Source organism: Pseudophryne corroboree, chromosome 9, assembly GCF_028390025.1.
Source record: "Pseudophryne corroboree isolate aPseCor3 chromosome 9, aPseCor3.hap2, whole genome shotgun sequence".
In the NCBI taxonomy this organism is placed as follows: domain Eukaryota; kingdom Metazoa; phylum Chordata; class Amphibia; order Anura; family Myobatrachidae; genus Pseudophryne; species Pseudophryne corroboree.
The window spans coordinates 286,977,083-286,992,151 of NC_086452.1; the positions used below are offsets into that span (position 1 = coordinate 286,977,083).

The following is a 15,069-nucleotide window of genomic DNA, read 5'->3' on the forward strand; positions in this document are numbered from 1 at the left end:
GCGATCAACTTGGAATTACCCCCTTAGTTGGTTCCTCGATTAGTTGAAGTAAGTAATTATCATTTAGTGTGTTTAAAAACATATTACCCCTAGCAGTATCGCTTGAATCGTTTGTCCAATTTATCTCCAGATAGTTAAAATCTCCCATCACTATTACGTCGCCTGCTCCTGCCGCTTTAGCAATTTTCTTCAGCAACATTTCCTCGTCAGATATATTAATGCCACAGGGCTTGTAGAATAGCCCCACTACTATCTTTTTCTTTCCCTTCCCCTGCATGTAATTTCAACCCATAACGTCTCAACAGTGTTTACAGTTTCCTCATGAATATCCTCCCGTACGTCAGGTTTTAGAAACGGCTTTACGTAAAGACAAGCCCCTCCACCCTGTTTGTTTGATCTATCTCTCCTGAACAGCGTATAACCCTCCCTATTAACTGACCAGTCATGAGATTTGTCCCACCAGGTTTCAGTAATGCCTATAATATCATACTGATTACTTGCGGCAAGGATTTCTAGTGCCCCCTATTTACCTGTTATGCTTCTAGCATTTACATACATACAATTAAGATAAGCATTTCTCCTTGCACTAGGGACATCATTTTCTGTATGCAGTAACGGTGGCCCATAAACGTCACTAGTCAGTGATTTGTCAATACCCTTGGTATTACCTTTATTTACCCTTATTAGTACCCATATTAATTGCCGTGAAGTCTGCTCTTTCCCCTCCCCCCTTCTCCACCCCATTTGGTTCACTACCACCATCTTTACTATTCTCACTGCATGACCAGTAGTTTCTAACTAAACCCTCCCTCCAGGTACCTAGTTTAAAATATCCTCCAACCTTCTAACCATCCTTTCCTCCAGCACCGTTGCCCCCTCCTCGTTCAGGTGCAGTCCATCATGTCAAAAAAGATGGTGCCTGACTGAGAAGTACGCCCAGTGTTCCAGGAACACAACCCCCTCTTTCCTACAGGAATCCCTAAGCCACACATTTATCTCCCTGGGCTAGCGCGTGGCATGGGTAATATTTTGGAGAATCTTACCTTAGATGTCCTTCTCTTAAGTTTCTTGCCTAAGTCCATATAATCTTTCTTAAGGACATCCCACCTACCACTAACTTTGTCATTGGTGCCAACATGCACCGAAACCGCTGGGTCGTTCCCAGCTGCTCCCAGCAATCTTTCTACCAAGTACGCGATGTGCCACACCCGAGCACTTGGGAGACAACAGACTTTACGGTGATCACGGTCCGAGTAGCAGATGACCCTATCTGTCTTCCTGATAATAGAATCCCCTACCACCACAATATGACTAGGTACCTCACTATCTTTTATCCCAACTGCGCCAGAGGGACCGCTCCTCTGGTTGCTCGAGGGAACAGTCTCCTCCGGCACCGTCATTTCCTCACTACCATCCACTGAATCTACGTCCAGTCGGGCGAACTTGTTGGGGTTTGGTAGTTCAGAGATGTCGTGCCTCCCCCTCTTTTTCTTCCTCTTAACTGTGACCAAGCTAGCTACCTGCAATGTTGGTCAATCAACTACTCGATGGAATGGCAATTGAAATCACTGTAATACTGAGAGACTTGTGTGTGAGAGTTGTATCAACGGAAAGCAAACTTGCACTCTATTTCCTAAGCTTACTAGTAGAGCGGAAATACCTCTAGCCCTAGTGCATATTGATGTATGTGGTCCGATGGAGATGGAATCAATGAGTGGTTGCAGGTTTTTTTTAACATTTATAGATGGTGCCACAAGGATGACACGTGTATTTCATGAAAGCTAATAGTGAAGTTGTCAATAAAATTGTGGAATACAAGAACATGGTGAAGACTCAGACGGGTTTGAAATTAAAAGTCTTGAGATCCGACAATGGCGAAGAGTATGACAAGAATTTTAGCACAGTTCCTGAAAAAATATGGCATACAGCATCAACTAACTAATGCTTACATGCCAGAACAAAATGGTGTAAGTGAGCGTGCAAATCATACAGTTGTTGAGAGAGCATGGCCTGGAGTGATGCAGGCCTGGATAAAAGCTTTTGGGTGGAAGCAGTGTCTATTGCAGTATATCTTAAAAACCGTGCACCCACAGTAGCCATAAAAGGTAAAATGCCACTGAAGGCGTGGTCCAAAGAAAAGCCAACTGTCAATCATCTCCGTGTTTTCGTCTGTAAAGCTTATACATAAACAGTATACCTAAGGAGAAAACACGGAAATTAGATCCAAAGTCAGTGGAATATATTATGCTAGGATACTGTGAAGAAAGCAAAGGATACAGGCTTAGGGACATTACAAACAACGTCTTCTGTAGTCTAGATATGTGGTGGTCAGTGAGACAGCACCAATCACTAGAACAGTGGAACAAGAATCACAGCAACAATATGTATCGCTGGATGTACAGGTAGCAGAAAGCATGTCTGAACCTGAAAGTGTTAATGCGGTTACCCAATTAGGAAACAGAAGTTCCATGAGGAGCAATAAAAGTGTTCCATCTAAAAGATACAGTGAAGAATATTCAAATATAGCTTACTGTGAACCCCAAAATATACAGGAAGCAAAATCAAGTAGCGACTGGAAAGAATGGAAGTCCGCAATAGATACAGAGCTGTCAGCTCTGGATGATAACAGTACGTGGACTGTAGTTGACAGGCCGAATAACCGTAAGACAATCAAGAACAAGTGGGTCTTTTGCAGAAATCTGAATGTGGATGGGACTATTGCTCTTTATAAAGCCCACCTTGTTGCTAAAGGATACGTACAAAAATCCAGGATCAATTATGGAGAGATCTTTTTGCCTGTCGCAAGGTACAGCACTCATTCCATTGCTATAATTCATGATTTATTGTTATACCAGTTAGACTTTGATTCTTCATTCCTAAATGGAGATTTAATTGAGGAAATTTATATGGAACTGCCTGAACATTATGACAAGAATATGTTCCAAGAGGGAAAAGTTTGCCTCTTAATGAAATCTTTGTATAGTCTAAAGCAAAGTGGTCATTGTTGGTATGTAAAGCTGGATGCTGTGCTACTAGAGATGAACTTTGTTAATTCAGAGACTGATCACTGCTTATATCACAAGAAGAAAAGTGGTTCATCATAGTTGTGTATGTGGATGATCTATTGCTAGCAGGTCAAGGAGAGCACATTACTGATGTAAAATAGCAGCTGAAACAAAGATTCAAGATAAAGGATCTAGGCCCTTCAAATCATTTGTTAGGCATGAGATTTGTACAAATCCTGAAAGATGGGACTGTTACAATTGATCAACAGACATATATTGAAATAATACTTAGCAAGTATGGAATGTCTGATGCAAAACCAGTGAACACTCCTATTGACAAAAACATAAAGATGGTAAAGGCCATGTAACCAACCAGCCAGGAGGAGATAGAGGAAATGAGAGAGAGATTCCTTATCAAAATGCTGGTGGTAGTTTAATGTATGCAAGTATTGAAACTCGTCCCGACATCATACATGCAGTGAGTTGGGCAATCCAGTTTACAATTAACCCTGGGAGGCAACACTGGATTGCAGTCAAAAGAATCTTAAGGTGCTTAAAAGGTACAAGTTCATTAAAGTTGGTGTTTACAAAGTCAAAAGGTACGACTTTGGAAGTTTTCTGTGATGCCGAATGGGGATCAGATGAGGAATACCGTCATTCCTACACAGGATATTTGTCCGTTTTGGCAGGCACAGCCGTCAGCTGGGCGAGCAGAAAGCAACCCACTGTTGCCCTATCCACCACTGAGGTGGATTACATAGCACTTACAGAAACTGCAAAATAAGCTTTATGGATGAAGGAGACTTTATGTGAGCTTAGCCTTCTTTACCACAGTGAGACTATCAATATTGCGTGTGATAACAAGGGATCGACAATTGATTTATCTTCCAGTACCAAGCATTATGAGTGGTCCAAACACATTGCCATTAGACATCACTTTATCTGTGAGTTAGTGGAAAACAAGTCTGTCAATGTGCATTACATAGCAAGCGAGAGCAATGCTGCTGATATGTTGACAAAGGGACTGTCATCACACTTGCTGAATATGTTCATGACAAAATGTGGACTGGAATATTTTTGAGAAATGTTGATTTGTTTTATTGTTTGCTTACCATGCTTTATTAATGTGTTTTTGGTTATAGGAAAACTTTATTAAGAATTGTTTTGATAAAGTGTTATACAAATGTATGTAACTGGAGACAGCCTTGAGCAAGGAGGGGTGTTAGACAGTGGATCACTCTGCGACCTGTCTCCATTCCATGCACTAGAGGAAGTTTCCCTGCTCTAGTGTTTTCCCTCCTAGTGTTAGCTTAGTGCAGAAGGAGGTGCTTAGTGCACAGTCTGAGAGAGTTCTTCCTGGAGAGACAAACTGCACTGACATGCAGCTTCTGCTCTCCTGTGTGACCTTGTCTACCCTGCAACCACACCCTGTGTGTATACAGCCACATCCTGTGTGTACTGAGATGCTGTGTTATCGCTGTACTGCTTCACATGTATACTGTGAGTTCCAACTGCTGCAGAACATCTTCTGTATACTGCAAGCTGTTATCTTGGTTATATGAGTAAACCAATCATCCTGGTTAAGTACCATTGTGTGGACTAACATCCCTATCTGACACTGCAACACTCTGCCAACACAAGTGAGCCAAATTATAATGTTTAAATGTCTCCCATGCAGCTTCTAGTTTATTTTTGAATTTAGTGGATTTAGAATGTTATGAGAAGAATTTCCATAATTTTGGAGAGATCTTGTCTTCAGAAAGATGAAGGATAACACACACCAAAGCATGATCTTATATCACTATTGGATCTACATCTGCCACTTGTTTGGGAGTGTGAACTAGTGAATAAGGTGGCTCATACCATCTACCTAAGACAGTAGCATATTGAGACCTAGGTAAGACCTCCAGCAAACAGTATATAGACTTGAATGAGAACATTAAATAAAATCAGAATAATAAAGAAGAACATTTGCAACCTAGTTATAATAAAACTTCTCCACACCGTGTACTTTATGGTAGTTATAGCACACAGCATAATTAAGACTCGCTCAAATTATTGTCCATAGGTTCACGGGGAGGGAAGCAGTATTACCCAGTCAAAAAAGGACTATCAAACACAAATCAAAGGAAAATTTGAGGAAATCCAACCTGGTAACTGGAAAGAAAGGCATGAGAGGCCAAGCCTATGCAGGCACTGGTATATTGGTTCACAGTAAGAATTCTTAAAAATGAAGGTGACAACTTTGTAATAGGTATCCATTTCTCACTGCGAGTGGGTCATTATTATGGTATCTGGTCGACTGGTTGACACTGTTTAGGTAGACACTCAATATGTCGACACCATGCGGTCGACATTAACTAGGTTGACACTGACAAAAAGTCGACATATGGAAAGGTCGACATGGTTAAAAGGTCAACATGGTCATTAAGTCGACATGTATATGGTCGACACTCATGGTCGACACAGTGTTTTTAGGGTCATTTTTGGACTTTTTCATACCTTCTCTATACATCTCGGCATAGAGTGGTTATAAACCTTGTAGCAAACAATGAATGGCGAATGAAGCGAGCCCTGCGAGGGGATGCGTTTCAACTATCATTGTTACATAGTTACATAGTTGTTGAGGTTGAAACAAGACAAATGTTTATCGAGTTCCACCTGTATAATAATTTTTTTAAATCTTAATTAAATGCTGTATTCTTGGATGTTTTTTTCCGCTAGGAATATATTTAATCCATTTTTAAACTTATTGATTGAGTCCACCATTACTACCTTCTCTGGCAAAGAATTCCAAATATTTACTCTTCTTACTGTGAAGAACCCTTTTCTCCGTTGTGTATGGAATTTTTTTCTTCTAACCTCAGGGGGTGTCCTCGTGTCCTATGTAGTGTTTTTTTTTTATTAAAAATCATTTGCTAAATCCTTGTATTGTCCCTTAATGTATTTAAAAATATTAATAATGTCTCCTCTCAGTCGCCTCTTTTCCAGTGTAAACAAATCTAACCTTTAAGTCTTTCCTCATAATCCAGTGCCTCTAACCCCTTAACCAGTTTGGTGGCTCGCCTCTGAACCTTTTCGAGTTTCAAGATATCTTTTTTATACTGAGGTGCCCAGAACTGTAAACAATATTCCAGGTGTGGCCGCACCAAATGATTTATACAGTGGCATGATTACACTCTCATCCCTTGTCTCCATTCCTCATTTAATTCATGCTAACACCTTACTTGCTTTTGTTGCTGCATTTTGACATTGCGTACTGCTACCAAGTTTATTGTCGATGAGCACTCCCAAATCTGTCGGTGGTCCCAGATGCCTTTAGTGTTCCAAAACACCCCACTTCCCCCTTAAAACCTGTGTCAACCATATGTGTGTTGGCCATGTACATAGTACCTAGTTACTGTCGACCATATGATGTTGACCTAATGACTGTCGACCTAGACTTGGTCAACCAAGCCATAAATACCACACTAATATCTGTCTGTCTAGCAGCAAATAATCCTCTTAAATAGACCACAGCATTCTTGGGAGAGATAAAATCTTTGTGGGAAGAGCCATCATATATGCGTAAGCAAGCTGGGTATAGCAAACCAAACTTGCTGCCATCTGCAACTAGTTGAGAACAAATGGGGGAGAAAGCTTTTTTTTGAGCCCTGGTCAGCTCCATTAAGTAGTCCTGGAATATGAAAAGCATATGGCCTTCCCATTGTAAATCTTTTACCCTGCGAGATGCAGACCAAACGATAACCTTATGTAGGCAATTCAGGCAGCAAAATAAAGTCACCCAGGGACGGGGTTTATTTGAGGTGGGTGCTGGACCCACTCAATGGACCCACTCAATAACTAGGTCATTGCAGTCCTATTCTGTTTGCAGGAGAGAGGGGAGTGTATAATGGACAAAGAGCTGGTTCTTTTATTGATTCAAATAAACCCAATAGCCTAGTGGTTCTCAAGCTGTATGCCGTGGCACCCTGGGGTGCTTCAGGGCACTTGCAGGAGTGCCCTGGGTTGTTGGTCCAGGACCAATTAAAATAATTTATGGTCAGTGTAAGAGGCAAAACTAGTGCTGGTGGCTGTCAATCATAAAATATGTGGACAAATAGAAGCAACTCTTCTCCCTCATTACACAATTAAACCTAAGGATGGCATATAAACAAAATTTACTTACTTTAAAATCTCTTTGTAAATTTCTCAATAAGAAACTTTTGGCCTAGTGGTGCCATGAAAAAAATTCTGATACTCTTGGGCACCATGACTCAAAAAAGTTTGAGAACCAATGCACTAGCCTAATATTGGGGGTAATTCTGAGTTGATCGCAGCAGGATTTTTGTTAGCAGTTGGGCAAAGCACTGTGCACTGCAGGGGAGGCAGATATAACATGTGCAGAGAGAGTTAGATTTGGGTTGGTTATTTTGTTTCTGTGCAGGGTAAATACTGGCTGCTTTATTTTACACTGCAATTTAGATTGCAGATTGAACACACCACACCCAAATCTAACTCTCTCTGCACATGTTATATCTGCCTCCCCTGCAGTGCACATGGTTTTGCCCAACTGCTAACAATAATCCTGCTGCGATCAACTCAGAATTACCCCCATAGTTTCTACATGAACGGTTTTCTAAATAGTCTGATTTATTCCAAATCTGGTAATTGTTGGAGACCCTTTACAGACTGCTTCAGGTCTTCTACATCATGAATAGCAGCTCCCAGTTTTTTATTTTTCAGCTAGTGTGATCCCTGTTTGTGAGATGTTGCAGCTGCTGTGAGATATCATTCACAGCCTGAGCAAGGAGGAGTGTCATGGTGGATTTTATTGCTTCCCCCACGTCTCCATGTTTGACAGGTGCATAGGGTGCATTGCACAGCTGTGACGCTGCATAAGGTGCCTCTTTTTATGGACCAATGATATAGGGTCTGTGCTATCCTCAGGCAACATGTTCTCGGCCCTGGTGGAAGGTGGCAGTGTTCTGTGTGTTTTGGGGCTGCAGGGGTCACAAAGTGGTCTATCTTACACTCCTCTGTGGGCTGGTGTAGGTTCAGGGAGTAAATAGAGGCTGCAAGCAGTTGTTATAAGGTGCATCTGTGGTAATGGCAGCAGAGCATCGGCAGCAGCCACCCTACTCCATCAAAACTGGAACCAGAAGTCTCACAAAATCAGCTTTTAAAGTGGTGAGTGTTCTGTAGAATAGGGGTCTCTTTTGTGGGGCATTGAGGCCCTTGGTGTCAATTGACCCTACTTTAAATGACATTGCACAATAGAGCAAATATTATCCACACACAGCAAAACAGGGGGGACGGGTGGAAAAAAAAACTGCTTCTGGGTGTATAAGGATGGGGCATGAAGGGCCTATTATGGGAAAACAGGGATAGGAGCCCATGTGTATGAGGTGTGACCAGTCTCCAGTGGGAGTTTGGCCAGCCATTATAGAAGTTTGGCTAACCATTAGAGTGCATGGTTTGAGCCCCATCATAAAATACACCATAGTCCAGTGTAGTATAATTTAACATATGTATTCTGTAAAATTTAAGTAGACAGTCTGGAACCTAATCTTTAGAGGAGGAGGTGGGACCTCAGGGTTTTCAGTTCACCCCTGTGGACTACTCCAGATATTGGAGACTAAGGAGGCTCCAGGGCCGCTAATGCCATAGTAGTTGAGGGATGGTGGCTTGGGGAGACAGAGTCATCCCTAGGCATAGGCATTTTAGGCACAAGCGAAGGGGTATATGTTAAAGCCTAGGGGCATCTGGAAAAGCCTAGGGCCATCTTAGCAAGCTGGACATCTAAGCTTTGCTTTGCCAGCTCCAGATTTCATAAGTCCTGTCTGACAGTGGCTGTCCTCTGATGGGGTGTACAGGCTTTCTAGCACTGCACGGCCAGTGTTACAGAAAACTGGAATGTTGGCCCTGTTTCCTGGTCATGCTAACCTGTGGCTGCATTGTTGGATGCAGCTTCACTGGCTTCAGTAGAATAACCTGGTCATCCTGTGATATCAGAGGGTTACTTAGGTAATCAATGTTCACATAGAGTGATCTGATACTGCATCTTTGGATGCAGCAGTGGATCACAAAAATGTTGAAATATGTACAACAGACTCTGGGTTTATTAATATGTATGTACTTACCTTAGAGGAACCAGCAGATGGCGATATAGCCAAATATATGTGTGTTATTAGTCTGCTGTATATTCCTGTACTTGCTTGTAGTTCCCTTTCCCATGTATTTTTTAGAGGGGTGGTATTCATGTGACCGCCGGTCAGCTGACCGACAGTCACATGACCTCCTCCGTGAGCCCGCCGGCTCACTATCCCGATGGTCGGCATGCCGACCAACAGGGACTATTTCCACTTGTGGGTGTCCACGACACCCATAGAGTGGGAATAGAACCCGTGGCGACCGCAGGTCGCCACCGAGCCCGCAGCGTGGCGAGCGCAGCGAGCCCGCAAGGGGCTTGCTGCACTCGCCCCTCCCCGACGGGATCCCGGCGTCGGTATGCTGCCGGGATCCCGGCGTCGGTAAGGTGACCGGCGGTCAGGAGACCGCCGGTCACCAGTACTACACCCTTTTAGAGAGAGAGAAAGTATACCATGGAGCACATGTTGCAGACATGTTATATTTAAGAAGCTGTTACTTACAGTTAATGTTTGTCATCTTTATATTAAATACTCTGTTTCAATGGAGGATCCAAGAAATTATCCAAAAGAGGAAAATCCCTTTGTGGAGCTGTCTTTTGTAAGGATTGTATTATGACATTATTAAAACATAACATTTTTTTTTTTTTTTATCTTTAAAAGGTATGACACAAAATCGGGCACATAACAATAATGTAGTGTGCTCAATAATTAAATATAGTGGTGGTAAAAAAAAAATATATATATTATTTTCCAATGAGACAGATGGCGTATTTCATCCATTAATTACTTCAAAATATATTTAAAGATGGTCTTCCAACTTGGAGTACATCCATAGTGAGGTTTCTTATATCTCACACCAATGTATCTCACTAGGTTTATTACCGAAGTAGTGAATCTATTCCGTATGAAGGAGGTCACAATTAATAATTGCAAACATCATATTCAACCTTCACTTCTTTCCTACAGCAGTGTCAAAAATTGTGAATATATATATATATATACTGTATTATATATATATATATATATATATATATATACATACACACACACAACTATGGGGTCATTCCGAGTTGTTCGCTCTCTAGCAGTTTTTAGCAGCCGTGCAAACGCTATGCCGCCTCCCACTGGGAGTGTATTTTAGCTTAGCAGAAGTGCGAACGAAAGGATCGCACAGCGGCTACAAAAAAAAAAAAGTGCAGTTTAAGGCCATCATTCCGAGTTGTTCGCTCGTTATTTTCTTTCGCATCGGTGCGATTTTCCGCTAACTGCGCATGTGCAATGTTCGCACTGCGGCTGCGCCAAGTAAATTTGCTAAGAAGTTTGTTTTTTTACTCACGGCATTACGAGGTTTTTTTCTTCGTTCTGGTGATCGGAGTGTGATTGACAGGAAGTGGGTGTTGCTGGGCGGAAACTGGGCGTTTTCTGGGAGTGTTTGTAAAAACGCTGCAGTTTCTGGGGAAAACGCGGGAGTGGCTGGAGAAACGGGGGAGTGTCTGGGCGAACGCTGGGCGTGTGTATGACGTCAAACCAGGAACGAAACTGACTGAGCTGATCGCAGTGGCAGAGTAAGTGTCGAGCTACTCAGAAACTGCTAAGAAATTTCTATTCGCAATGTTGAGAATCTTTCGTTCGCAATTCTGCTATGCTAAGATTCACTCCCAGTAGGCGGCGGCTTAGCGTGTGCAATGCTGTTAAAAGCAGCTTGCGAGCGAACAACTCGGAATGAGGGCCTCAGAGTAGTTCCAGACCTACTCAACGCTTGCGATGACTTCAGACTGTCCAATTCCGGATTTGATTTCACAAACACGCCCTGCGTTCTCCCAGCCACGCCTGCATTTTTCCGAACACTCCCTGAAAACGGTCAGTTGACACCCAGAAACGCCCACTTCATGTCAATCACTCTGTGGTAGACATTGCGAAATAAAAGCATCGCTAGATCTTGTGTAAAACTACATCGGCTGTTGTGAAAGTACGCCGCGCGTGCGCATTGCGTCGCATATGCATGCGCAGAAGTGCCACTTATTCACTTAATCGCTGCATTGCGAACATTTTTATCTAGTGATCAACTCGGAATGACCCCCAATGTTTGATGAAATTAGATGTGCACACCGGGTTACAGATGCAACTAATGTAATCGTGTTACAATTTCGCACACAGAGACGGAAAGATTTCTTCACAGTAGGGACAATAAGTATTTTTATTTTTAACAATGGGCTAGATAAATTCCTTATGGATAAGTATATAGAGGGTTATGGTGGGTAAATCATGCACTATAATAATAACAATAAAATAAAATAATAAATAAAAGAGGAATTGTCATAACGGCTAAATATTCACCACAGTTATAATTCGTTTTAAAAATATTACAGTGTAGGAGATCACTAACAGGTTGAACTCAATGAACAAATTGTCTTTTTTCAACCTCAGAAACTATGTAATTTATTTATTAACAGTTTTTTTATGTACTGCAGCAAATTCCATTGCGCTTTACAATTGGATGTTCATCTATTGCGAGAATATAAACAGATATGCACATCAAAGTATCAATCTGCACATATTAACTCCAATTATACTGAGTCAGATTCAATGTATAAACTAGTGACATGCACATCAGAATGATGATTTGCACGCATAAGCTCTATACCTGATGCGACAAAATGGCAAATATTGATCAATAAATTATACAATTATTCTGCTGCAATGTAAACAATTATGCACATCAGAGTATCATTCTGCACACACCAACTATGTACAATTGTATTTAAATAAGAATCAGTGTGTAAACTAGCGACATATACATCAGAATAACAACTAGCATACATTAACTCTATGCATAATGACATAATTATTATGTATAGAGGGGATACATATCCACATGAATTCCTCATATTAGCTGTATGTTCCATATGCTCTAGTACAGTATGTGCACTATTAGCACATTTCCATTGATTGCATCTTGTAACAGGTTTAATCTGTGGAGTGGAACATAATTAAAATTGCTGATGAGGTGTGCACATAAGAGGTGTATCTTGATAGAAAAGATTCAGCGTTGATAGTATGCTGCCCCTTTTGCTACCACCGTCTTTATCTTTATATTAATCTTGTCAGCCAGTACTACATAAAGAAGTTATACCTTTACGAGACTCATCCTGTCTGATTGCAAGGTAACTTCTTTTGTGTATGAGGGGTGGTCTTCAGTATGCCGACTGACGGGATCCCGGCGCACAGTATACCGGTGCCGGAATCCCGACAGCCGGCATACCAACACTTATTCTCCCTCGTGGGGGTCCACAACCCCCCTGGAGGGAGAATAAAGTAACGTGGTGAGCGCAGCGAGCCTGCAAGGGGCTCATTTGCGCTCGCTACACTGTCGGTCAGCCGGCGGTCGGGAGCCGGTATGCTGGTCGCCGGGAGCCCGACCACCGGCATACCATACTGAACCCGTGTATGAGACCTCCCCCTGCACACCTATGGTATTCCATCACCACATGCCAACAAGAAGCTGTCAGGAGGAAAATATATGCACAAGCTTCTACCTGCAGCATTAGCATATTTTAGCATAGCCTATGCTACTGCATCCATGAATCAGGACCATAGGCAAAATGTAACCGAATATAAGAGAAATACTTATCCTCACAGTAATGGAGTTTTTAGAATGTTAGCACAGAGTTCAACAACAAGGGTCACAGTACATAGGGGGTAATTCCAAGTTGATCGCAGCAGGAATTTTGTAAGCAATTGGGCAAAACCATGTGCACTGCAAGGGAGGCAGATATAACATGTGCAGAAAGAGTTAGATTTGGGTGGGTTATTTTATTTCTGTGCAGGGTAAATACTGTCTGCTTTATTTTTACACTGCAAATTAGATTGCAGATTGAACACACCACACCCAAATCTAACTCTCTCTGCACATGTTAAATCTGCCTCCCCTGCAGTGCACATGGGGGGTCATTCCGAGTTGTTCGCTCGTTGCCGATTTTCGTTATACTGCGATTAGTCGCTTACTGCACATGCGCAAGGTTCTCAGAGTGCATGCGCTTAGTTATTTTACACAAAAGTTAGGTATTTTACTCACGGCATAACAAAGCTTTTTCATCGCTGTGCTGATCGTAGTGTGATTGACAGGAAGTGGGTGTTTCTGGGCGGAAACTGGCCGTTTTATGGGAGTGTGCGGAAAAACGCTGGCGTTCGAGTTGCAAAACGCAGGAGTGGCTGGAGAAACGGGGGAGTGGTTGGGCAAACGCTGGGTGTGTTTGTGACGTCAAACCAGGAACGAAAAGGACTGAGCTGGTCGCAATGGCTGAGTAAGTCTGGAGCTACTCAGAAACTGCTAAGAAATTTCTATTCGCAATTCTGCTAATCTTTCATTCGCACTTCTGCTAAGATAAGATACACTCCCAGAGGGCGGCGGCTTAGCGTGTGCAATGCTGCTAAAAGCAGCTAGAGAGAGAACAACTCGGAATCACCCCCATGGTTTTGCCCAACTGCTAACAAAATTCCTGCTGCGATCAACTTGGAATTACTCCCATAGTCTCTATGGGGCAATTCTATTGAGGGTGGGATATTGAAAAAAACAAACCCTGCAGCCATGGAATTTTGCTACTCAATTAGTGGACTGAAAATGAGATGCAGTGATTTCTATAGAAATCACAGCTGCTTATTTCACGCACCTCTAGTGAAGTCTGAATTTTCTTAAAATCATTAAGTTTAAAAGAAATCATCTGGACTTGCTGTGGCACCCTGGCGCAATCCCCCCAAGGACTAATTAAGCAATTGGAAGTTTAAAATTAGCTTAATTAGTCAGTAATTACTCACTCTCCAATTTTGTGTCTTCTCCGGTGTTGGGATCTGGACTACTGCAGCATCGGTGAATATATGAGTATTGTGTGAGTGTGTGTCAGTATGTATACTGTGTGTGTGTGCATGAGTGTGTGTGTGACACCTAGTGTGTGTGGCCCCCTGTGTGTATGTGACCCCCCCCATAAGCAGCAGCTGCGAGAACTACATTTTCCAGTATCCACCTTCCCTCCTGGCATCCCCTGAGCCTTCCAGCAGCCTCCTCCCCAGTGTAAAGATAGAGGGGAGACCACCAGACAGGTGGTGCAGGGTTTTCAGACTATTATTTTTAAATTGGATACCATAAGTATCAGGAGCGTGCATACCCGTGTAATCCAAAGTTGGGTGTGAGGTCCATGAGGTTTTTTACCACGCTAAACCTCACACTCGATTGAATTCCCCCATATATGTGCAAATCTGAGCCATTCAAGTAGTTGAGAAAGGAGAAAATGTACAGGTTATGCTATCATAAAGGAGGAAGAGGGGGAGTGTGAACCCTAAGGTCAGATAAGAGTTAAAACTACAACATGCTATAAGAAGATTAGCAGCAAATTGGCACTTAAGGATCCCATATGGTCCATATTACAGTCAGAGACCGCTAAGTAAGTGAAAAGACCCAAAAAGTCACTCACCGTGGGGTAGGTGCAAGAGGGGAAGGAAGCCCAATATTAGGAAAAGCAGCCAGAAGGGTTCCACAGCAGATGAAGTAGAGATAGAAACCTTTAGTAATCCTGGAGTATTGGAACCCCAAGTTAGTGCTGCTCTCTCAGAAAAAGGGATAGCCAATCCCTAACACACACAATACAGGTTGAGTATCCCATATCAAAATATTCCAAAATAAATTATTTTTTGAGTGAGGTGAGATGGTGAAACCTTTATTTTCTGATGGCTCAATGTACACAAACTTTGTTTAATACACAAAGTTATTAAAAATATTGTATTAAATGACCTTCAGGCTGTGTGTATAAGGTGTATATGAAACATAAATGAATTGTGTGAATGTACACACACTTTGTTTAATGCACAAAGTTATTTCAAATATTGGCAAAAATGGGGCATGGTCTGGATAGGTAGACGAGAGGATGCACGTTGTGAGG

At 42.2% G+C, this 15,069-nt stretch overlaps 1 protein-coding gene across 1 annotated transcript in view; it reads left to right on the top strand.

Annotated features, from left to right (window-relative positions):
• Positions 1-15,069, top strand: part of SHISA8 (shisa family member 8) — an 802,771-nt gene that overhangs the window by 78,255 nt on the left and 709,447 nt on the right. The gene's annotated exons all lie outside the window — the stretch shown is intronic.